Source organism: Tamandua tetradactyla, chromosome 3 (genome assembly GCF_023851605.1).
Source record: "Tamandua tetradactyla isolate mTamTet1 chromosome 3, mTamTet1.pri, whole genome shotgun sequence".
Classification (NCBI taxonomy): Eukaryota; Metazoa; Chordata; class Mammalia; order Pilosa; family Myrmecophagidae; genus Tamandua; species Tamandua tetradactyla.
The window spans coordinates 192,730,927-192,754,983 of record NC_135329.1 but is presented as its reverse complement, the minus strand read 5'-3'; the positions used below and the strand labels follow the sequence as shown (position 1 = coordinate 192,754,983).

General features: G+C 37.7%; 2 long non-coding RNA genes across 3 annotated transcripts in view; one reads left to right on the top strand and one right to left on the bottom strand.

The window, feature by feature from the left end:
• The window catches only part of LOC143676554 (uncharacterized), a 53,264-nt gene that overhangs the window by 20,919 nt on the left and 8,288 nt on the right, over nt 1-24,057 (bottom strand). The gene's annotated exons all lie outside the window — the stretch shown is intronic.
• The window catches only part of LOC143676553 (uncharacterized), a 122,390-nt gene that overhangs the window by 96,346 nt on the left and 1,987 nt on the right, over nt 1-24,057 (top strand). Inside the window, exon 10 of the long non-coding RNA XR_013172171.1 lies at nt 23,654-23,799. This is a non-coding gene — a long non-coding RNA (uncharacterized LOC143676553). The remainder of the gene's footprint in view (nt 1-23,653; nt 23,800-24,057) is intronic.

Here is a 24,057-nt window from a genome sequence, read left to right as displayed (position 1 = left end):
GTGCCAGTTTGAATCTATTGTGTACCCCAGAAAAGACATGTCCTTTAATCCTCATTCAGTATTGCTAGGTGGGATCTTCTTGATTATTTCCATGGTGATGTGACCCACCCAATTATGGATGGTAACTTTTAATTAGATAGTTTCTGTGGAGATGTGTCTCCACCCATTCCAGGTGGCATTGCTTACTGGAGCCCTTTAAGAGAGAACCATTTTGGAAAAAGTTTCAGAACCACAAGAGCTACCAGAACCAACAGAGCCAACAGAGCCCTGGGGAAGCCGTTGAAGAGAAAGCTAGCAGATCTCACCATATGTCCTCCCAGCTGAGAGAGAAACCCTGAACTTCATCAGCCTTTCTTGAGTGAAGGCAACGTCTTCTTGGTGCCTTAATTTGGACTTTTTCACAGCCTTAGAACTGTAAACTTGCAACTTAATAAATTCCCCTTTTTAAAAGCTGTTCTGTTTTTGGCATATTGCATTCTGGCAGCCTGTAAACTAGAACAGCAAGTACAAATCTCCTTAGTCCTGAAAAACTATGGGGCATTCAGTTCTGACCTGAGCAGGTTTTCATCATAGTACTTTAGCCTCCCTCTGCTACATAACTCCAAATTTTGGCAAATGCCTTAAGACAGCCTTCCTCTCATTGATGGATCATTGTTTCCTAAGCAAGCTGCCTTTACAAAGTTTTCTGTATAGCTGTCAAGGTTTTCCTGTAGACCCAGACTCAGCAAATGTCCCATGGGGCCATACCTTTGAGGCCTTCTAAGTTTTCTAACAGGTCACTTCAGGCCCATGTGACTGACAAATGTGTTGTTTCCCTTTCACTTTGTAGGTCCCTTCTGTCTTGGATAAGTCAATTGTCATCATACAGTGGAAAAAACGTGACTAATATTCATCACATCATCTGAAACGGTTTCCCTTCTCTGAAATTTTCATTAATACAGTCCTCATTGCTTCCTTGGATCTCTGATCCTTTAAAACTTTGACTTTTTAGTAATTTAAGTGACTTTTTCTGGTTGTTGTAGTGGGTATATTGACTTGCTGAGACCTACTACAGCATGTGGAGAAGGTGAAACCATAATTTTCTGAATCGTATTCTGATTGGTTGACTCTAGTTCTCGTCAGCTTTTAAAATTGTAATTAAACATGAATACAAGTATGTGTGTGTAAACTTAAAATTGAATATGCTGTTTTTTAACATCCCCCACTCTCAAAATTATAGACTCATTATTTTGGTAGACAGTCTATCAGTGTTTAATGCTGGCTTTCTTTCTAACAAACTGAACATCAATTCAGTAGCTAACAAGAATTTTGAGATAAATTTGGGTTTTTAATAGTTAACAATTGATGGTTTTAATTCTAGCAAAAGATCTCTCTAGAATAATACAAATATTCACAACTCCTTTTGTTTCAGTTTGCTAATGCTGCCAGAATGCGATATACATGAAATGGATTGGCTTTTATAAAGGGGATGTATTAAGTTCCAAGCCACAACTCTAAGCCCATGAAAATGTCTGAATTAAGGCATCAGAAGAGGATTTCTTCACTCAAGAAAGGCCAGTCATGTCTGGGATTTCTCTGTACCATGGGAAGTCACATGGTGATGTCTGCTGTCCCTTTCCTCTGGGTTTCAGTGCTTTTGGCTTCTGGTTCCAGTGGCCTCCTCTCTAAGCTTCTGTCTGTCTCCAAGCATCTTCAAACATCTGTGCCTGGTTTCATCTCTCTGCTCTCTGTGTCGGCTCTGTGATCCCTTTATGTTTTCTGCCTTTTATTCTCTTCGTATGGAGCTCCAGTAAAAGGATTAAGACTCACCTTGAATGGGAAGGGGCACATCTCCATCTAACAAAAAGGTCCCACCCACAATTGGGTGGGTCACATTTCCATAGAAACAACCTAATCAAAAGGTCCCATACAAACAATAGATCTGCCCCCACAAGATTGGATTAAGATTAAAAGAACAAGAACATGGCTTTTCTGGGGTACATAACAGTTTCAAACCAGCACAACCTTTGAATTTCTTATACTTGACCTGTAGTAGATACTTATGGTAGAAGCATCATAATATAAACCCTTTATAGAGTTTTTCATATTGAACCTGCGTCCTAACACTGCTGTTTACTTTTAAGTTAAGTGTTGAATACAGCAGCTAAGAGATTTGAGAATACCTTTGAGGGCTACGAGTCATATTTTGTTCTGTTCTTTACATTTTTAAGTTATGATTTTATTGAATGAAATCATGTATAGATGAACAAGAAAGATGTGCTGATGCAATAAAGAATAGAAGATAAATGAGTTTGTACTCTGAAAATATGATTTCATTGCCACAAACCAGAGATAATATCAATAGATAGATCTAATCTTTAATTAATACAGAAAGAAAATTTCAAAACCAAAATAACATCATTGGCACAATTAAAAAAAAATTTCAATTAGTTTTTAGATTTGCAAAGATGGCAGAGTAGGGGGCTCCAGGATTCAGTCTTTCCAACAGAACAACTATTAAATGTGTAGGAACTATTTGAAAACAACTATCTTGAAATTCTGGAAGCCAGAAGAACACTGTAAGATATCCAGAGAAGAGCAAGAGGAAGAGTCTGATAAATTACAGTAAAGAACAATTAATTGCATTCTCTGCACAGTGGCTAAAAGTGCCTATCCCCTACTCTTGCAGCAGGCTGTTGTGGGGTGCTCACTGGTGACAAAAAGGGATATAAAAATCCTCTTTCCCAAGACCAGGGGTGGGCATAGTCAGTCACTAATCATGGCTTTTGGTTAGCAATTTCAGAGCATAGGGACTTGGCTTTAAGAGCAGGCAATGTTTTAACTCGCCCAAGACAAAGATGGTGGCCACACTTGTTTCAGACCACCCTGGATAGGAATGGCAGTAGAGAATTAAGGCTGCTATAATTCCTCATGGCTTTGGGGGAAAGTTAATTAAAGGGCTGCATTGATGCAGAGGGCTCAGCTTTGGGATGCCATGCAAGAAGACTTGGTGCCCTTCCTGACGACCTCCTCAGGGTACTCTGGAGATGTTCTGTGTCCCCTTGTGGGTCCCTGGCCCTGTGTCAGCTGGAAAGACTGACTTGGGAAAGTCTTCACAGGCATGCTCCTCCTCAGATTTTGCAGTCCCAGCAAAAGCAGTTTCAGACAATGAAAGGAGTGTAAGAAACTGTAGAGGTGGAAAGTATGTGCCAAGGTTTGCCAGCCTCAAACATCCAGGAGAGGGAGATGTGTCTTCTGGGAAACAGAGGGAACAACCAAACTCCTGTAAACAGAGGAACCCTAAACAGCTAACAAGCAAAAGCCCAGGAGAAGACAAAGGCCCAGAAGGATAGAGACAGCCGTGCACACTACACTGGCCTGGGCAGATCTTCCTCATGGGAATGCTGAAGCTCAAGAAAATTTCTGAGTTTCAAGACACAGACATCTCAGGGAATAAATCTCTAAGTTAACATTTTAAAATATTACATGAAAGATTCAAAGACAAACAAAGAAATAGGAAATGATGGCCCATCAATAGGAAGAGAATAAAAATCCAGAAAACAACAAAGAAGATGAGAATATGGACATACTGAACAAAGCCTTTAAAAAATTATCTTAAAAGTACTCAAAGGTGATTAAGGGAAATGCAGAGAAAGAATGAGAAGGATACTAGGAAAATAATGAATGAGCAGTATGAGGATCTTAGTAACGAGATCCTCTTTAGTCAGGTTGAGAAGCAGAAAGAAAAAAGAATTATAAAAAGTGAAAATAGCTTAAGACACCTCTGTGACACTATCAAGTGTGCCAATATACACATTGTGGGAATCCAAGAAGAGAAAATAGCAGAAGGAATATTCAAAGAAATAATAACAAAGAACTTCCAAGCTTAGCAAGAGATGTGAATATGCACATCCAAGAATCCCAGAGAACACCAAACAGGAGAAACATAAAGAATAATACACTCCATCACATTTTGATCTCACTATCAAATGCAAAAGGTAAGGAAAGAGATCTGAAAGCTGCAAGAGAAAACCAACTTGTTATATAGCAAGGGAGTCCCAATTAGATTAAGTGACAATTTCTCATCAGAAACCATGGAGGCAAGAAAGCAGTAGGTCAGAATATTTAAAGTGCTGAAAGAAACCACTATCAACCAAGAATTTTACGTCTGATGAGACTTTCTTTCAAATATAAGGGGAGATAAAGACATTCCCAGATAAACAAAAGCCAAGGGAGTTCATCATCACTGGATGTTAAAGGGATGTTAAAGGGAGTTCTTCAGACTGAAAGAAAAGGGCAGTAATTCAAAGCAGCATAAAAAAATTAAAGACTTGTGGTAAAGGTAACTATCTGGGTAATTATAAATGCCATTATTATTATAGTGTATGTTTGGCATGTAACTACATTTCTTACTTCCTGCAGGTGCTAAAATACAAATGCATAAAAGTAATGACACATCTATGATTTTGGATGTACAATGTACAAAGATATAAGTGGTAAAAATACAAAAAAGAAGCTAGGGGAACCAAGGGATATAGGAAAAGTATGCATGTATGCTATTAAAGTTACATTGTCATCAAACCACCAAATATTATTGCTATTTAGGGTGTAAAATTTTGACCCGATGGTAACTTCAAGGAAAATAGATGAAAAATGTATTCAGATAGAAAAAAGAAGGCACTCAAAATGGCACAACAACAACAAAAAATTAAATCAATTCATAGTGGGCATTAACAGAAAAATTGAGGGGAAAAAATGGCATAAGACATACAAAGGTTAAATTACAAAACTGCATAAGGTAGTCCCGCATTATCCATAGTGAATTTAAATGTGAATGGATTACACTTGTCAGTCAAAAGGCAGAGATTGGCAGAATGGGATCAAAAGCATATCCAACTATACTCTATCTACAAGTAGGTTGAGGGTGAAAGGAGGGAAAAAATATATACCATGCAAGTAGTAACCAAAAGAGAGCAGAGGTAACTATAGTAATATCACATAAAATAAGCTTTAAGTCAAAAGCAGTTACAAGGGGGTGGTGCAGCAGTGGCTCAGTGGCAGAATTCTCATCTGCCATGCTGGAGACCCAGTTCGATTTCCAATGCCTGCCTATGCTAATAAATAAATAAATAAATAAATAAATAAAAAGTTACAAGGGACAAGGATAGTCATTACATGCAGCTGATAGGGACTATTCAACAAGAAGATGTAACAATTATAAATATATAGCACCTAACAGCAGAGCCCCAAAATATATGAAGCAAATACTGCCAAATTAGAAGGGAAAAATTGATAGTTCCTCATTAGTAGTAGAAGATTTTAATATACCATTCTGAATAATGGATACAACATCCAGTCAGAAGAAAAATAAAGAAATGCAAGACTTGAATGATACTCTAAACCAACTAGACCTTATAGACATCTACAAAACACTTCACCTGACAAAAACAATAAACATTCTTCTCAAGTGCACATGGATCATTCTCCAGGATAGACCCTATGTTATGTCACAAAACGAGTCTCAATAAATGCAAAAATAATGAAATCATACAATGTATATTTTCCAACCACAGCAAAATAGGAAGCTAGAAATCAATAACAGAGGGAAAATGGAAAACTCACGAATACATGGAAATTAAATAACATACTCTTGAACAATCAATGGGATAAAGAGAAAAATACAAGTGAAATTAGGAAATACTTTGAGATGATTGAAAATGAAAATACAACAAACCAAAACTTATGGATACAGCAAAGGCAGTGTTGAGAGGGAAATTTATAGGTCTAAATTCTTACATTAAAAAAAGAGAAAAGAGATGAGAGGATGGGCCAAGATGGCAGCTTAGTAAGGTGAGCGCGTTTTAGTTCATCCTCCAGAACAACTACTAAATAACCAGAAACAGTACAGAACAGCTCCCAGAGCCACGACAGAGACCAGACACACAGCGCACCCCAGTGTGGACCAGCTGCACCAGCTGCGAGACTCCGCAACAGTGAGTTTCCTGAGCCGCAAGCACTTTCCCAAGTCCCAGAGGCCGGCGGCCGGTGCCCCTCCCTCACAGGTGGCTCCCCGGACCAGCTGCAAGTCTCAGAACAACGAGTTCCCCAAGCCGTGGCGGCCGGCGACCTGCTCCCCTCCCCCACGGGCGGCTTACCAGAGGAAAAGGAAAGAGCCTCCAACAGTGGCAGGGACTGGGTCCAACCAAACACCAATAGTGGCATTAACAAACAAATTCTGAGTACTAGAAGTGGGCCCCCAGGTCAGGCGAAACTGATCAAGGAGGAAGTTGCCTATTGGGCTGACTGAAAGGGAGGAAAGGGGACAAAGCGGAGCCTTCTGCAGCTGTTTCTGCGGAGGCTTGGCTCGATCTGGACTCGGCGCTGGGATTGCACAGGCTGCAACTGCCCCAGGCGCGGAAACAGGGTGCTTTCAGGGCTGTCTACCACCTGAAACTTCCCCATGGGAGGGGTGAAACGCAACTCAGGCGGAATCGCTCTCTCAAGGAATTCAGATCCCAGGGCTTCACAATTTAAAGCCATTAAAACCAGCCTACAACCTTTCCTCTGTCTCCACCATGCCCCCAGCAGGGAGAGCCTTCCAAAGTTAAAGGAGCCACAACATATTTTGCTGGTAGGACCCACAGACAGACAAGCGCCACATACTGGGCAGGATAAGAAAGCAATCTCCAGAATAAACTAATTAAGGCAATTAAATGTCCAGATGCCAGCAAAAACTAACAAATCACACCAAGAAAATTGAAGATATGGCCCAGTCAAAGGAACAAACCAATAGTTCAAATGAGATACAGGAGCTGAGACAACTAATTCTGAATATACGAACAGAAATGGAAAACCTCTTCAAAAACCAAATCAATAAATTGAGGGAGGACATGAAGAAGGCAAGGAATGAACAAAAAGAAGAACTGGAAAGTCTGGAAAAACAAATCACAGAAGTTATAGGAATGAAAGATACGGTAGAAGAGATGAAAAAAACAATGGAAACCTACAATGGTAGATTTGAAGAGACAGAAGTTAGAATTACTGAACTGGAGGATGGAACATCTGAAATCCAAAAAGAAACAGAAACTATAGGGAAAAGAATGGAAAAATATGAGCAGGGGCTCAGGGAATTGAATGATAATATGAAGCGCACAAATATACGTGTTGTGGGTGTCCTGGAAGGAGAAGAGAAGGGAAAAGGAGGAGAAAAACTAATGGAAGAAATTATCACTGAAAATTTTCCAACTCTTATGAAAGACCTAAAACTACAGATTCAAGAAGTTCAGCGCACCCCAAAGAGAATAGATCCAAATAGGTGTTCTCCAAGAAATTTACTAGTTACACTGTCAGAGGTCAAAGAGAAAGAGAGGATCTTGAAAACAGCAAGAGAAAAGCAATCCATCACATACAAGGGAAACCCAATAAGACTATGTGTAGATTTCTCAGCAGAAACCATGGAGGCAAGAAGACAGTGGAATGATATATTTAAATTACTAAAAGAGAAAAACTGCCAACCAAGAATTCTATATCCAGCAAAGTTATCCTTCAAAAATGAGGGAGAAATTAAAACATTTTCAGACAAAAAGTCACTGAGAGAATTTGTGACCAAGAGACCAGCTCTGCAAGAAATACTAAAGGGAGAACTAGAGACAGCTACGAAAAGACAGAAGAGAGAGGTGTGGAGAAGAGTGTAGAAAGAAGGAAAATTAGATATGATATATAAACTACAAAAGGCAAAATGGTAGAGGAAAGTACTACCCAAACAGTAATAACACTAAATGTTAATGGACTGAATTCCCCAATCAAAAGACATAGACTGGCAGAATGGATTAAAAAACAGGATCCTTCTATATGCTGTCTACAGGAAACACATCTTAGACCCAAAGATAAACATAGGTTGAAAGTGAAAGGTTGGGAAAAGATATTTCATGCAAATAACAACCAGAAAAGAGCAGGAGTAGCTATACTAATATCCAACAAATTAGACTTCAAATGTAAAACAGTTAAAAGAGACAAAGAAGGATACTATATACTAATAACAGGAACAATTCAACAAGAAGACATAACAATCATAAATATTTATGCACCGAACCGGAATGCCCCAAAATACATGAGGAATACACTGCAAATACTGAAAAGGGAAAGAGACACATCTACCATAATAGTTGGAGACTTCAACTCACCACTCTTATCAATGGACAGAACATCTAGACAGAGGATCAATAAAGAAACAGAGAATTTGAATATTACAATAAATGAGTTAGACTTAACAGACATTTATAGGACATTACACCCCACAACAGCAGGATACACCTTTTTCTCAAGTGCTCATGGATCATTCTCAAAGATAGACCATATGCTGTGTCACAAAGCAAGTCTCAACAAATTTAAAAAGATTGAAATCATACACAACACTTTCTCAGATCATAAAGGAATGAAATTGGAAGTCAATAATAGGCAGAGTGCCAGAAAATTCACAAATACGTGGAGGCTCAACAACACACTCTTAAACAACGAGTGGGTCAAGGAAGAAATTACAAGAGAAATTAGTAAATATCTCGAGGTGAATCAAAATGAAAACACAACATATCAAAACCTATGGGACACAGCAAAGGCAGTGCTAAGAGGGAAATTTATTGCCCTAAATGCCTATATCAGAAAAGAAGAAAGGGCAAAAATTCGGGAATTAATTGTCCACTTGGAAGAACTGGAGAAAGAACAGCAAACTAACCCCAAAGCAAGCAAAAGGAAAGAAATAACAAAGATTAGAGCAGAAATAAATGAAATTGAGAACACGAAAACAATAGAGAAAATCAATAAGATCAGAAGTTGGTTCTATGAGAAAATCAATAAGATTGATGGGCCCTTAGCAAGATTGACAAAAAGAAGAAGAGAGAGGATGCAAATAAATAAGATCAGAAATGGAAGATGGGACATAACCACTGACTTCACAGAAATAAAGGAGGTAATAACAGGATACTATGAACAACTTTATGCTAATAAATACAACAATGTAGATGAAATGGACAAGTTCCTAGAAAGGCATGAACAACCAACTTTGACTCAAGAAGAAATAGATGACCTCAACAAACCAATCACAAGTAAAGAAATTGAATCAGTCATTCAAAAGCTTCCCAAAAAGAAAAGTCCAGGACCAGACGGCTTCACATGTGAATTCTACCAAACATTGCAGAAAGAATTAGTACCAACCCTGCTCAGACTCTTCAAAAAAGTTGAAGTGGAGGGAAAGCTACCTAATTCATTCTATGAAGCCAACATCACCCTCATACCAAAACCAGGCAAAGATATTACAAAAAGAGAAAACTACAGACCAATCTCTCTAATGAAAATAGATGCAAAAATCCTCATCAAATTCTAGCAAATCGAATCCAGCAACACATTAAAAGAATTATACATCATGACCAAGTAGGATTCATCCCAGGTATGCAAGGATGGTTCAACATAAGAAAATCAATTAATGTAATGCACCATATCAACAAATCAAAGCAGAAAAATCACATGATCATCTCAATTGATGCAGAGAAGGCATTTGACAAGATTCAACATCCTTTCCTGTTGAAAACACTTCAAAAGATAGGAATACAAGGGAACTTCCTTAAAATGATAGAGGGAATATATGAAAAACCCACAGCTAATATCATCCTTGATGGGGAAAAATTGAAAACTTTCCCGCTAAGATCAGGAACAAGACAAGGATGTCTACTATCACCACTGTTATTCAACATCATGTTGGAAGTTCTAGCCAGAGCAATTAGACAAGAAAAAGAAATACAAGGCATCAAAATTGGAAAGGAAGAAGTAAAACTCTCACTGTTTGCAGATGGTATGATACTATACATTGAAAACCCTGAAAAATCCACAGCAAAACTACTAGAGCTAACAAATGAGTACAGCAAAGTAGCAGGTTACAAGATCAACATTCAAAAATCTGTAGTGTTCCTATACACTAGCAATGAACAAGCTGAGGGGGAAATCAAGAAACGAATTCCATTTACAATTGCAACTAAAAGAATAAAATACTTAGGAATAAATTTAACTAAAGAGACAAAAGACCTATACAAAGAAAACTACAAAAAATTGTTAAAAGAAATCACAGAAGACCTAAATAGATGGAAGGGCATACCTGTTCATGGATTGGAAGACTAAATATAGTTAAGATGTCAATTCTACCTAAATGTATTTACAGATTCAATGCATACCAATCAAAATCCCAACAACTTACTTTTCAGAAATAGAAAAACCAATAAGCAAATTTATCTGGAAGGGCAGGGTGCCCCGAATTGCTAAAAGTATCTTGAGGAAAAAAAACGAAGCTGGACGTCTCATGCTGCCTGACTTTAAGGCATATTGTGAAGCCACAGTGGTCAAAACAGCATGATACTGGCATAAAGATAGATATATCGACCAATGGAATTGAATAGAGTGCTCAGATATAGATCCTCTCATCTATGGACATTTGATCTTTGATAAGGCAGTCAAGCCAACTCACCTGGAACATAACAGTCTCTTCAATAAATGGTGCCTAAAGAACTGGATATCCATATGAAAAGAAGGAAAGAGGACCCATATCTCACACCCTATACAAAAGTTAACTCAAAATGGATCAAAGATCTAAACATTAGGTCTAAGACCATAAAACAGTTAGAGGAAAATATAGGTAGATATCTTATGAATCTTAAAATTGGAGGCAGTTTTATGGACCTTACACCTAAAGCAAGAGCACTGAAGAAATAAATAAATAAATGGGAGCTCCTCAAAATTAAACACTTTTGTGCATCAAAGAACTTCATCAAGAAAGTAAAAAGACAGCCTACACAGTGGGAGACAATATTCGGAAACGACATATCAGATAAAGGTCTAGTATCCAGAATTTATAAAGAGATTGTTCAACTCAACAACAAAAAGATAGCCAATCCAATTACAAAATGGGAAAAAGACTTGAACAGACACTTCTCAGAAGAGGAAATACAAAAGGTACATGAAGAGATGCTCAATGTCCCTGGCCATTAGAGAAATGCAAATCAAAACCACAATGAGATATCATCTCACACCCACCAGAATAGCCATTATCAACAAAACAGAAAATGACAAGTGCTGGAGAGGATATGGAGAAAGAGGCACACTTATCCACTGTTGGTGGGAATGTCAAATGGTGCAACCATTGTGGAAGGCAGTTTCGCATTCCTCAAAAAGCTGAATATAGAATTGCCATATGATCCAGCAATACCATTGCTAGTTATCTACTCAGAGGACTTAAGGGAAAGACACAAACGGACATTTGCACACCAATGTTTATAGCAACATTATTTATAATTGCAAAGAGATGGAAACAGCCAAAATGTCCATCAACAGATGAGTGGCTAAACAAACTGTGGTATATACATACGATGGAATATTATGCAGCTCTAAGACAGAATAAACTTATGAAGTATGTAATAACATGAATGGACCTAGAGAACATTATCCTGAGTGAGACTAGCCAAAAACTGAAGGACAAATACTGTATGGTCTCACTGATATGAACCGACATTAGTGAATAAACTTGGAATATGTCATTGGTAACAGAGACCATCAGGAGATAGAAACAGGGTAAGATAAGGGGTAATTGGAGCTGAAGGGATACAGACTGTGCAACAGGACTGGATACAAAACTCAGAAATGGACAGCACAATACTTCCTAACTGTAATGTAATTATATTAAAACATTGAATGAAGCTGCATGTGAGGTATAGGTTTTTGTTTTTTGTTTTTTGTTTTTTTCTCTCTATTATTGTTTTATTTCTTATTCTGTTGTCTTTTTATTTCTTTTTCTAAATCGATGCAAATGTACTAAGAAATGATAACTATGCAACTATGTGATGATATTAAGAATTACTGATTGTATATGTAGAATGGAATGATTTCTAATTGTTCTGTTAGTTAATTTTTTTAATTAATAAAAAAATTGGCAGATGATTCAGTGGCAAAAAAATAAAAAATCCTCATTTGTGTGGATGAAAAAAAAAAAAGAGGAAAGACTTCAAATGATAGTCCAAACTTCAAGACTGGAAGAACTAGAAAAAGAAGAGCAAACTAAACCCAAAGTGAGCAGGAGGAAACAATAACAAACATTAGAGTAGAGATATATGAAATAAAAAACAAACAAAAAAAACAATGGAGTCAACAAAATCAAAAGTTGGTTCTTTGAAAAGATCAATGTAATTGAGAAACCTATAGTTAGACCAACAAAGGGAAAAGAAGAGAAAGGATACAAATAATGAAAATCAGAAATGAGAAGCGGGACATTATTATTAACCTTTCTGAAATGAAAAGGACTATAAGAGGATGCTATGAACAACTGTACTAGATAACAACAATGAACTAGATAACCTTGATAAAATGGTTAAATTTTTGGACTCACACAAACTACCTACATTGACTCAAGAAGAAATAGAAGATCTCAGCAACTCAATTACTAGTAAAGATATTGGATCAGTAATCAAAAACCTAGCATAGAAAAACCCAGGACTAGATGGCTTCATAGGGAAATTCTACCAAACATTCTAAGGAGACTCCAGTTCTGCTCAAACTCTTCCAAAAAATTGAAGAGGATGGAACATTCCTTAACTCATTCTATGAGGCCAACGTCATCCTCATATCAAAGTCTGATAAAGATACTACAAGAAAAGAAAATAACAGACCAATATCTCTTATAAATATAGATGCAAAAATCTTCGACAAAATACTAGCAAACCGAATCCAACAGTATGTTAAATAAAGTATACACTGTGATCAAGTGGGATTTATTCCTGCTATGCAAGTTTGTCAATATATGAAAATCAATTAATATAATGCACTGCATTAACAGAATGGAGGAAAAAAAAATACATGATCGTCTCAATTGATGCAGAAGACTCCAGCACCACTTCTTGATAAAAATACTTAGAGTAGTAGGAATAAAAGGAAACTTCCTCAACATGATACAGGATATATATGAAAAGCTCACAGCTAAAGTCCTACTTAATGGTGAAAGACTGAAAGCTTTCCCTCTAAGATCAGGAACAAGACAAGGATGCTCACTGTTATCACTATTATTTAACATTGTGCTGGAAGATCTTGCTAGAGCAATTAGGCAGGAAAAGGAAATAAAAGGCATCCAAATTGGAAAGGAAGAAGTAAAATTTTCCCTATTTGCAGATGACATGATCCTGTATACAGAAAATCTTGAAAAATCCACAAGAAAGCTCCTAGAGCTAATCAATGAATTCAGCAAAGTATGGGGTACAAGATCAATACCCCAAGTCAGTAGTTTCTATACACAAGCAAAGAACAATCAGAAGAAATCAAGAAAAATGTTTCATTCATATTAGTAAAAAAAAGAATCAAATATCTAGGAATAACTCTAACCAAGGATGAAAAAGATTTGTACACATAAAACTACAAAACATTGCTAAAAGAAATCAAAGAAGAACTAAATAAATAGAGGGACATTCCATGTTCATAGATTGGAAGACTAAATATAGTTAAGATGTCAGTATACCCAAAGCAATTTATAGATTCAGTGCAATCCCAATAAAAATTTCAACAACATTCTTTGCCAATCATCAAATTTATATGGAAAAGTCAGGGGCTCTGAATAACTAAAGGTATCTTGAAAAAGAAGCATGAAGTTGGAGGACTCACACCTCCCAATTTTAAAACTTATTACAAAGCTACAGTAATCAAAACAACATAGTACTGGCACAAGGACAGACATATAGACCAATGGAATTGAATTGAAGCTCTGAAATCAACCCTCTCATTTATGGCCAACTGATTTTTGACACAATTTTAACCACTTAATTGGTACAACATATTCTCTTACACAAATATTGCTGAGAAAACTGGATCATCATTTGCAAAAAAAAAGGAACAAAGAAAAAGAGATCGCCTACTTCATGCCTTATATAAAAATCAGCTCAAAACGGGTCAGAAACCTAGCTATAAGAGCCAGAACTATCAAACTTTAAGAAGAAAACATAAGGAAACTTCTTCAGGACCTTGTGTTAGGTAATAGTTTCTTAGACTTTATACACAATCCATGAGCAACAAAAGAAAAAAAATGGATAGATGGGACTTCATCCAAATTAAATGCTTTTGTGCCTTACTTGTCATGAAAGTAAAATAACAATCTACACAATGAGAGAAAATATTTGGAAACAACATATCTGATAAAGGTTTAATATTCAAAATATATAAAGAGATCCTTAACATAACAAAAAGACAGACAAACCCAATTAGAAAATGGGCAAACAACTTGAATAGACATCTCTCTAAATCTCATAAACTGACCCTGTGATACTGTGAGAGATCTACATAACGATTCAAATTCCTGCCCCAGAAACATTACAAATGACTATCATTGTATATTTGCTTTTCTTGGAAAAGACTGTCTTTCAGGATCACTAGCAAGTGGATACAACCAGAGATTTTAAATCTATAAATGACAAGAATGATCTGTTAAAGCTCCTTATGATTGGAGCAAAGGAATGGGCCAGAAAGGGAAAGATGCAGGAGGATCAATGCCAAGGGGAGTACATAGGGAAGAAACCAATTCATTACTATTTTCACAAGAAAGACTTTATCTGGGAGAGACAACTTTGAGTCAGGAGAGATCTTGAACGTGATGTCAGCAGAGCCAGATAGAGCATGCTGTTGGCTGTGATGAAGGCTGTGAGTCTGATGAGGTGGAGAGGCAATAAAGATCAAAGTGAAATGTTTTAGATATCTTAATGGCCAAATATTGCCTTCCACACTACTTCTCACTCTTAAATCACTTATTGCTATTCTGTAGTTCTTAAAATTAAGAGAACTATGAGTTAATTGTTGTTTTGCCTCCCCAAAACCCCAAGGATATATCTGGCTAATGTTGCCTCGAAATAAGGCTAGGTTTGTGGTTACTGTCCTCATAAGTTTGTTTTGTTTTCTATGCCTATTTTTTTTTTTGGTTTGATTTGGTTTGATGCTGGTGTTCAAGTTTCCAACCCTTTCCTCTGCCACATCTCCACCAAGCCCATTCCACTGCCTTCCACTCTCAATGTGGAATCCATCCCCATGGACTATCAGAGCTGTCAGTGCCGACAGGGAAAAAGAGTCCTGTCTTCTGTACCTCACAGGATCTATCTTCTCCTTAGGAGAGTTAAATGTTAACATTCTCCTGAATGCATTTGCCTTTCAGGAAGATTAATGGAGTTTAATGTTCAGCAGATAAGCTCCTCAAGGAGGAGCAGGCCGGAGCTAAGCTGTGTCAACACGGCCTAAGGGCAGGAGAGAGCCAAACTGATCACTCAGATAATCTGCACCCTTTCTCTCCTTCCCCCATCCATTTTTCATTCTAATACAATTTGATGTCTGCACGAATATACAGATAGGTGAAGAAGCAAGCTTATGAAGCTGCTGCTTAAAGTGCCAGCCCACACAAAACACTAAAACTTACTTAGAAATGCAGCAAAATGGATAAAATTGGATTATGAGGACAAAACCACATGGTGGGGGGGGGGGGGTACAGACGCAAGCAGACAATGTGAGAACACAAAGAGGTCTGCATAAGTACTGATGATTGCTAACTTTTTTTCCAAAGACAGTGAATCTGCTTGATGATATAATTCATGTTCCTAACAGAGGGTTATACAAGGAGAGAAGGTGAGGCTGAGGGCATTCTTTAAGGGTCACCCTCTGTCCTTCCCCACACTACAATCACCTTTAAATTATGAAATAAATATTTAAAAGAGGGTTCCAAAGTATTAAGGCTGCCTACCCGAAGCAACTGTATAGAATCGAGTCTCCAATGGTCTTTTCTGCCTGGGGGGCTTATTTTGTCTTCTGGAGTGGATGGGAGGTGCTCTCAAACAGGTCTCTGTGCTTGTCTTTTGTTTACTTTCCATTTGATAATGGCCTCTGCAAAATTATCAGAGGTTCAGATCCTCCCAACCCTTCCCTGGAATTCCTTCAATTGCTAAGATTCAGAATTTCTTCTGAACATTTCCTCTGGGACTTTCCCCTTTTTCTCTAAAGTCTCTTTGTTTAAAGGACCCAGAAATAGCAAACTTCAAGGAGGTTCCTGGTCCTCTCTGATTTGATAACAATGGGTACAGCAATTTGCTAGCTGTGTGACCTCAAATAAGTCAACCGAACCTCTTAAGATACCATTTTCTCTTTTGCAAATGCATTACTATCTCAGATTATCAAATTTTATCTTGTTTTTAAAGATTGCCATATAATAGACAATAGTTACTACTGATTTTGAGGCCCAAGTATATATATATTTTTCATCAAAAAATGTAAACTTGTGATGTTTGGGAAGGAAATAAACCCGATGAGAGAATTTACAATATTCTAGAAGAGAAACTTTATACAAGGTGAACTTATACCTGAAAAAAGAGGCAGAGAGGGTCGGCTATCTGCCATACATTCTTGCTTCCTTCTTTAGAACTCCCTTACATACTTTAAAAAATGTCATGCCACAAGATATTTTGGTTGGTCTTGAGGCATATAGCACAGATACCGTGGGCAGATAGAGTCAAAGCCAGTCACTCTTCCCAACTTTTCCTTCCCTACCTTCTGCAGTAGATTAATTTTCTTCTGGGGTTCAAATGCTGATGGTAGATGGATATGGGTCATCTGTCTTTCTCTTGTATTCATGCAGTTATGCGTCTATGGAAGGATGGTGGACATGTTTATTGTCTAACAGACTAGAATGTCCCCAACTGATGACAAATCATATCATAGGACAAGAGAATGAGACTCCAGAGAAAAAGCTCCCTCTGAAAGAAGGGGCAGTCTGGACTTATGAGCTTGACTCTACACCAAGGTCTATATTATTAGAAGGAAGCAGTGAAAACAGGCCCTGTCTCCCATCTGAGTTGTAAATTGCCCAGATCCAGATGTATATGTGTGTCCTGGGAACACAGACCAGTTGTGTTAATTGATAAAGTTATTTCAGTACATACTGCCATAATTTGACCTTCAAGTAATGGAGTGAAGCACAGAAGGGACATTGTCCTTCTCACTGTACAAGGGCTATGAGAAGGATCTTTGTCTTTGCCATCTCAGGTTCAATATCATTTGACACAGCAGATCTGCTGAAAAGCCCTGGCAGATCTCCTGATTAGCCATCATGGGGCCACTAGTTTCCAAGTTTTGTCTTGAAAGGAGCACCTGAACTCCTTCCTTGCTTTTCAAAGATTGGCTAGGATTAATTCACAGTCATAGGATATTCTCTGGAATAATAGATCAAAAAAACACTGTAAAGAGCCTGAAAGTCCAACTAGTAAAGAAAGATGGGTTTCAGAACATTTTAACATCAACATATATAGATCTGTTATGTAATTAGTACTTGTCATTTGACAAAGTTTATAACAAAGTGTGACCAACCTTGCCAGTTTGCTCGGGACCTCCAACTAGTAAAGAAAAATGGGTTTCAGAACATTTTAACATCAACATATATAGATCTGTTATGTAATTAGTACTTGTCATTTGACAAAGTTTATAACAAAGTGTGACCAACCTTGCCAGTTTGCTCGGGACCAAGGATTTCCTAAGATGTGAGATTTTCAATTTAAATCTAGGAATATAACATAAACTACATCACCATTACACACACACACACACACACACACACACACACACATGAGACACAAGAGTCTCATTCTCTTGTCCTATGATATGATTTGTCATCAGTTGGGGACACTCTAGTCTGTTAGACAATAAACATGTCCACCATCCTTCCATAGATGCATAACTGCATGAATACAAGAGAAAGACAGATGATCCATATCCGTCTACCATCAGCATTTGAACCCCAGAAGAAAATTAATCTATTGCAGAAGGTAGGGAAGGAAAAGTTGGGAAGAGTGACTGGCTTTGACTCTATCTGCCCACGGTATCTGTGCTATATGCCTCAAGACCAACCAAAATATCTTGTGGCATGACATTTTTTAAAGTATGTAAGGGAGTTCTAAAGAAGGAAGCAAGAATGTATATAGTTGTAGAGACAAAAATAAAAATAACCAAATCACATGTTAAACTATACAATACTAGTGTCAGTCTGGGAAGGTTCATCCCACTCTCTCATTTGACATGTCTTGGACCTTATATGTGCTGAGAAGGTACCCAGTCAGATTTTCAGGTAGGTTACTACAAAGATATAACCTGAACAAGAAAGTGACTTTTTGTGAGCCAACTCTTTGGGAAAGATATATTCCAAACAGCATAGAATAAGACCCATTGTGCAAAGTCTTCAGCATCTAGGCTCAGCCTCCCTGCCTCTAGTCCACACCTTTCCTTCCTCTAGCCAGGATATGGCAGAATGGATTCTGTCCAAAAAAAGGAAAACAGAGCTCCCAAGAGAAGCAGGTTTCCATTCTGGGAAATTAGTGCTTTTTAAAAAAATGTTCTGCATTGCGCCATTCAGAGGCTCTCCAGGAGGTGAGCTGATTCTCACCCATGTGGAAACCATCACTGAAGGCTTAAAACAGGACCTTAAAATCACTCCTACTTCCAAATTGTGCAGTTTGTCTTGTAGGAGGGATTTTGTTTTCTATTCATGCTGGACCTGAATTTGGCATCCTATGGACATTTTATTACATAGCATTACCTGAAAGCTCAGCCAAATCTTCCAATTCAGGAATGGCAGCTGGGAGAAGTTGAATGAATGGGTTGTTTTTTTTTTCTTTCTTTCTTTCCTTCCTTTAACTCCATATGTTTCTCAATTTCTGGCTCATAAATTTAATTAAATATGTTTTAAATATGGATGATGGAAAACCTGAGAACCTGATAAATAGGAAACATGCTTCTTGGGCATGGCATTTGTGGCCGGCCCATGCTGTGTATTTAGAAAGAAAGATATTGCATAGCCTTCCTAGGTAGGATGAACTAAGACTTCTCTGGAAAAGAAGAAAGATTTTGATACCTAAATTTGGGGGTAGGGAAGCCATGGAAATATGAATAGACCTTGGAGATAATACTCTTATTATACGCTCAAAAATGCATGTGGGAATGGAGATATTTCTATAGCCTATGTGTTGGATAACTTCAGGGGAAAGGGGAATAAGCAAACATGCACTAAATGCTTGCTTATTATTGCATGGACATATGTATTGGGTCCAGAGGCAGTCCCAGAGAACCAAGAAGAAGACGTTAATTAGTCCTTTATTGAAGTCAGCTAGGTCAAGGCTTCAGAGCAACTCTCAAAGTGTTCCCCAAGGAGACAAATAGAGCTGATGTTCTAAACTAATGTTAAAATAATGAGCTAACCCAAATATTCTTTGAAAATAGTTTCAGTGGGTTAAATTGTGTCATCAAAAAAGATGTGTCCAACTCCTAATCATAGGCACTGTGAATATGACCTTATTTGGAAATAGGGTCTTTGTTAAAGATGTAGAAATGAGATCATTGTGGATTTAAGGTAGGCCTTTTAAGAAAAAGGAGAGGGAGATTTATAAATAGGAGAGAAAATGGAAGAGGGAAGGCATAAGCAGAGATTGGAGGGATGCTGCCATAAGACAAGGAAAACTGCTTCCATGTCTGGGAGAGGGTAAGTGAAAGATAATCCTGAAATGTCTATTTGTTGCAGTAAGAAGGTGCCCAAAGAATGATGGGAACATATCAAAAGGACACAGGAACCAGCTCGAGAGAGTTTCTATTGGCTAATTCTAGGAGCTTCTGGTCATAAAAATAAATTATTATTGTAAAGAACTATAACCTATTGAATTAAGCAAGAGTCCATGGGTTCACTGTGATTTAAATCAATGGGCAGGGAAAGTTCTACCTTACTGAAGAAAGTCAATGAATAAAAGTAGAAAGGATGATGAAATCAGAAAATCAGCATTTATGAACTATGGTAAACATAATATTGTCTCCTTAAAGATTCCCACATCCTAATCCCCAGAACCTGTGACTATGTTCCCTTGCATGACAGAAAAGACTTTGCACATGTGATTAAGGTTATGAACCTTAAAATAGGAAGATTATCCTGGTTTATCCAGACCGGCTTAATCTGGACACTTGCACCCTTAAAAAACTAGAAGAGACCATCAGAAAGATGAGATGAAAGAAGAGGAGTCAGAAAAGATATAGTAGTATGACAAATATCTGATGCCCCTTTGCATATTCTGAGATGTAGGGTGCTATATTCAAGGAACAGACAGAGGCCTTTAAGGGCTAAGGGCAGTCCTTATCTGATAGCCAGCAAGGAGATGAGGCCCTTACTCTAATAGCCACATGCAACTGAAATCTGCCAACAACCTGAAGTGGATTCAGCCCTAGAAACTCCAGAATGGAGCAGAGGCCTGCTGACACTTTGATTTTGGCCCTGTGAGATTCAAAGTAGAAAAACCAGTCAAGCCTATCAAACTTCTGACCTACGGGAAGTTTGGTTAGATAATAATTTTGTGTTAAGCCACTAAATTTGTGGTAATTTGTTACAGCAGCAATAGAAAACAAATGCAGTAACCATGACAATAATAATTGATTTAGGCAGCAATCATTACTGCCTATTAATCCTAGTGGCAGAAAGTTGAAGGAGTAACAGAATATTTACATAATCTCAAAGTACTCAATAGGGACAAATCGACATCAAATGCTTCCTTATGTGAGGCACCAAGAAGAACACATTATCTCTTCTGTGATGTTCCTGCCAAATGTGCAAAACCTGAATCTATTCAAAGGGAAAAATTAGACAAACCCAAATTGCAGGACATTCTGCAGATTAACTGGTTTATACTTTTCAAAAGTGTCAAGGTCTCTTCAAATACAAAGAAGAACTGAGGAATTGTTCCGGGTGAAAGTAGACTAAGCAGATTTGATAATTAAATGTAACATACGATCCATGATTTTATAAAGTAATTGCTGTAACAATTGACTGATAAGTTCTGTTAGACAGCAGTATTTCCTTATTTTATCATTGTATTGTTGCTATGAAAGGGTATGTCCTTTTTTAAGGAAATGCACTCTGATGCATTAAAGTTAATCTCGGTTCAAAAAAATAAAGAGAATATGTGTGTGTACTTACACACATACACATACTTATATATAAGTATATAAGTATACACATACTTATATATATGTATTATATATAAAATACACATTACATACATAGCGGGGGAAAGAGAGAAGGATAAAATAAATGTGGTATAATGTTAATATTTGTGGAAGCTGGGTAAAGCATTAATGAATATTTTTGTACTATTCATGCAACTTTACTTAGGTCAAGTAAGTTAGTCAAGGGGTGGGATTGCTAGCCCTTTCCACATTTCCAAAAAATAGTGGTTGATTGTCAGAATGGTTCCTTGGCCACTGTATCCCAGACAATGAGTGTCCACTTGAACCCCTTCAAAGGCAATCGTGATATTTAGTTTAACAGGTTTCACTAGAAGAAAGAGGTTGGAGATTGGGAGTTGCAAAGCACTGGAGCTGGCAGCAGTGATGCAGGTGGGATTGAGATGACACATCATTGTTTCTTTGTGGGCAAATCCAAGTAGAGTGGGGAGCATGTCTGTAGATGGTAAGCCCTTCGAGACTAGTTTGAAAGCCTCACAGCATTTGGTGACTGATGTTTGAGAAAGAAAAGTATCTGTATTTTGCAGCACTGATTATATAAACTTAGAGGCGTGTCTCACTATTTGACAGGGCTGTGTCGAAAGCCTACTACTTAGGGTGATGTGTTCGGTGTGGAGGAGAGTCCCCCCCACCCATGTCCAGGTTGATTTCTGCAGCTGTGGACAAGTGGAAAAGGCCCTCTACAACCTATTGGTCAAGTCTATCATCTTGGGAGGACACTGCTCCACTCAGAATGAGCAAAACACGTTTTTCTGTCTCCTGCAAGCCTTTGAACAGTACAGTGCGCATGGACAGACCTAATAAATGTTGATCGGATGAATGAACAAATGAGTAGGTGGATGGATAAATTCAGGGATAAGTTTCTGAACTCTGTACTCAGTGAGTCTTAAATGAGTCACCAAGAAAATTTAAAAGGAAGAAGGACCTGTTTCAAAAATATTAAATCTCTATTTGGGGTGATGGAAAAGTTTTGATAATGGATTGTGATGATGATAACACAGCATTGTGAGCATAATTCACACCACCGAATTATGTATGTGAAAGTGGTTAAAAGGGGAAATTTTAGGTTGTATATATGTTCCTAGGATAAAGTTTTTTAAAAAACCATAGGACTGTACAACAAACCAGTGAATCTATTAAATATGGGCTACAGTTAATACGACAATTCTAATAATATTTTTTCATCAATTGTTACAAAGATACCACACTAATGCAAGATGTTAATAATGGGGAGCCGGGTACATGGGAACTCTGTTTTCTGCGTGATTTTTCTGTACACTGGCAACTTCTCTGACAAAATATACATATATATATTTAAAAAAAGATTGCAACCTAAATTTAATTCAGTAGGGTCTTTTTGGAGCCTGAAGACATTCATTTAAGTCTTTGTATCCCTGTTCTTCAGTTTAACTTCTCTTGCATTTATGAATGACAGAGAACATGCTTGACAAAACACAACCTTGGTAAATGCTTCCTGAATTTGAACATTATGTTGCTCTGTGATTGCCTCTGCTTAGGGTTCTAAATGACCCCAACTGAATTTGCTGGGGGCCTGGAGTAGCTGGAGCCCAGGAGACAAGGCATGCACACACCATACACAAGCATATGTGTGCCAGCAACATAAACAGATACTTAACTATGAACAGCTGTGCTGAGATATTTAGTAAAAAGTTGAGTAGTTGGAATCATCAGAATTTGGTGGGAATGAGTTCAAACTCCCCTCCATGGGGCCTTCCTAAAGCTGTTTCAGGAGGGCAAGGACTAAGTCTGGGAAGTGGGGAAATGGAATGGCTCATCCTGCCCTCAGCATCTTGGTTCCTGCTGACTCCCCACTTCTGCTCACCCTTGCAAGATTACATGCTTTTATTTATGTAACATTCAGGCAGAAAGCAGCCTGGAGCACTCTAGGGGCATTAACCAAGAATAAATACAAATCAGATTTGACTAAAGGAAAAAGGAGCCTAAGACATCTGCATGGGAAAAAGAGGGATATTATAGGTTACTTTAGTGGTCTCTTTCCTGCTTAGGAAAATCAATGGGTAAATGATAAAAATTTATAGTGCATGGAGAGTAGAGAATCGAGATGTGCAGCATTCAAATATGAGTTCCTGGCTAGAAGATGATATTTATGTTCCCCATAAATCCCTATCTTCCCAAAGCATCTGGTTATTGTTAAATAGCATCTCCTCAGTCTCTTCTGTGTCCTGAAGTGGGTGGGGCTGGGGGTGGGGAAATAGTGGCAAAGACTTGTCTCCATTTTGAAGGTGAGAAACTCCATACAGTTTTTAGTTAAAATAGCCCTTTCTGTGGAATAATATATGGCAGCCTCAGAATTTTAGAACTTGAGAGATCTTAGAGACCATATTCTGTAAGCATTTTATTGTTCAGAGGGAAAAACTGAAGTATTGGAGAAGGAAATTTACCCAATGTCTCAGAGAAACTAAGTAGAATTGGCACTTTGAAAAGAGCCCTAAATCCCAACTCAGACCGTAAAAAATTAAATGGTCCACATCACCTTGCTGCCTACAGAACTTGTCTCTATTATTTTTTTTTTGTCGCACTTTGGTTGTCATCCAAGAATATCCAGCTTGATTATCCACCTTAATCATGTGATGCATCTGAGCCAACTCCAATCCCGTGTAGGAGCTGCAGAAAGCAATACCTATTGTGTCCAACAACCTCAGTGTTGTTAAGACTTTGTGGATTTGACAGGAGGGATGCCAGGTAAGTTTTGAATAATGGTGGCTTTGTTGGAATAGGCATGTAATTCTCAAAGTGCATGAGTTAATATTGCATATTATGGTTGTTTACCTATGGAGTTTGAACATTGGTTCTGCCCCAGTATAGCAGGGTGAACTTGGACAAAATACTTACAGCCTACCTCTTAGGTTTAAATAAAGTACTACAGGTAAAGCACTACTAAGTTCCTAATGTTTTAAAATAACCACCGTTCATTTAAAATGTATTGATGCTATCTTATCA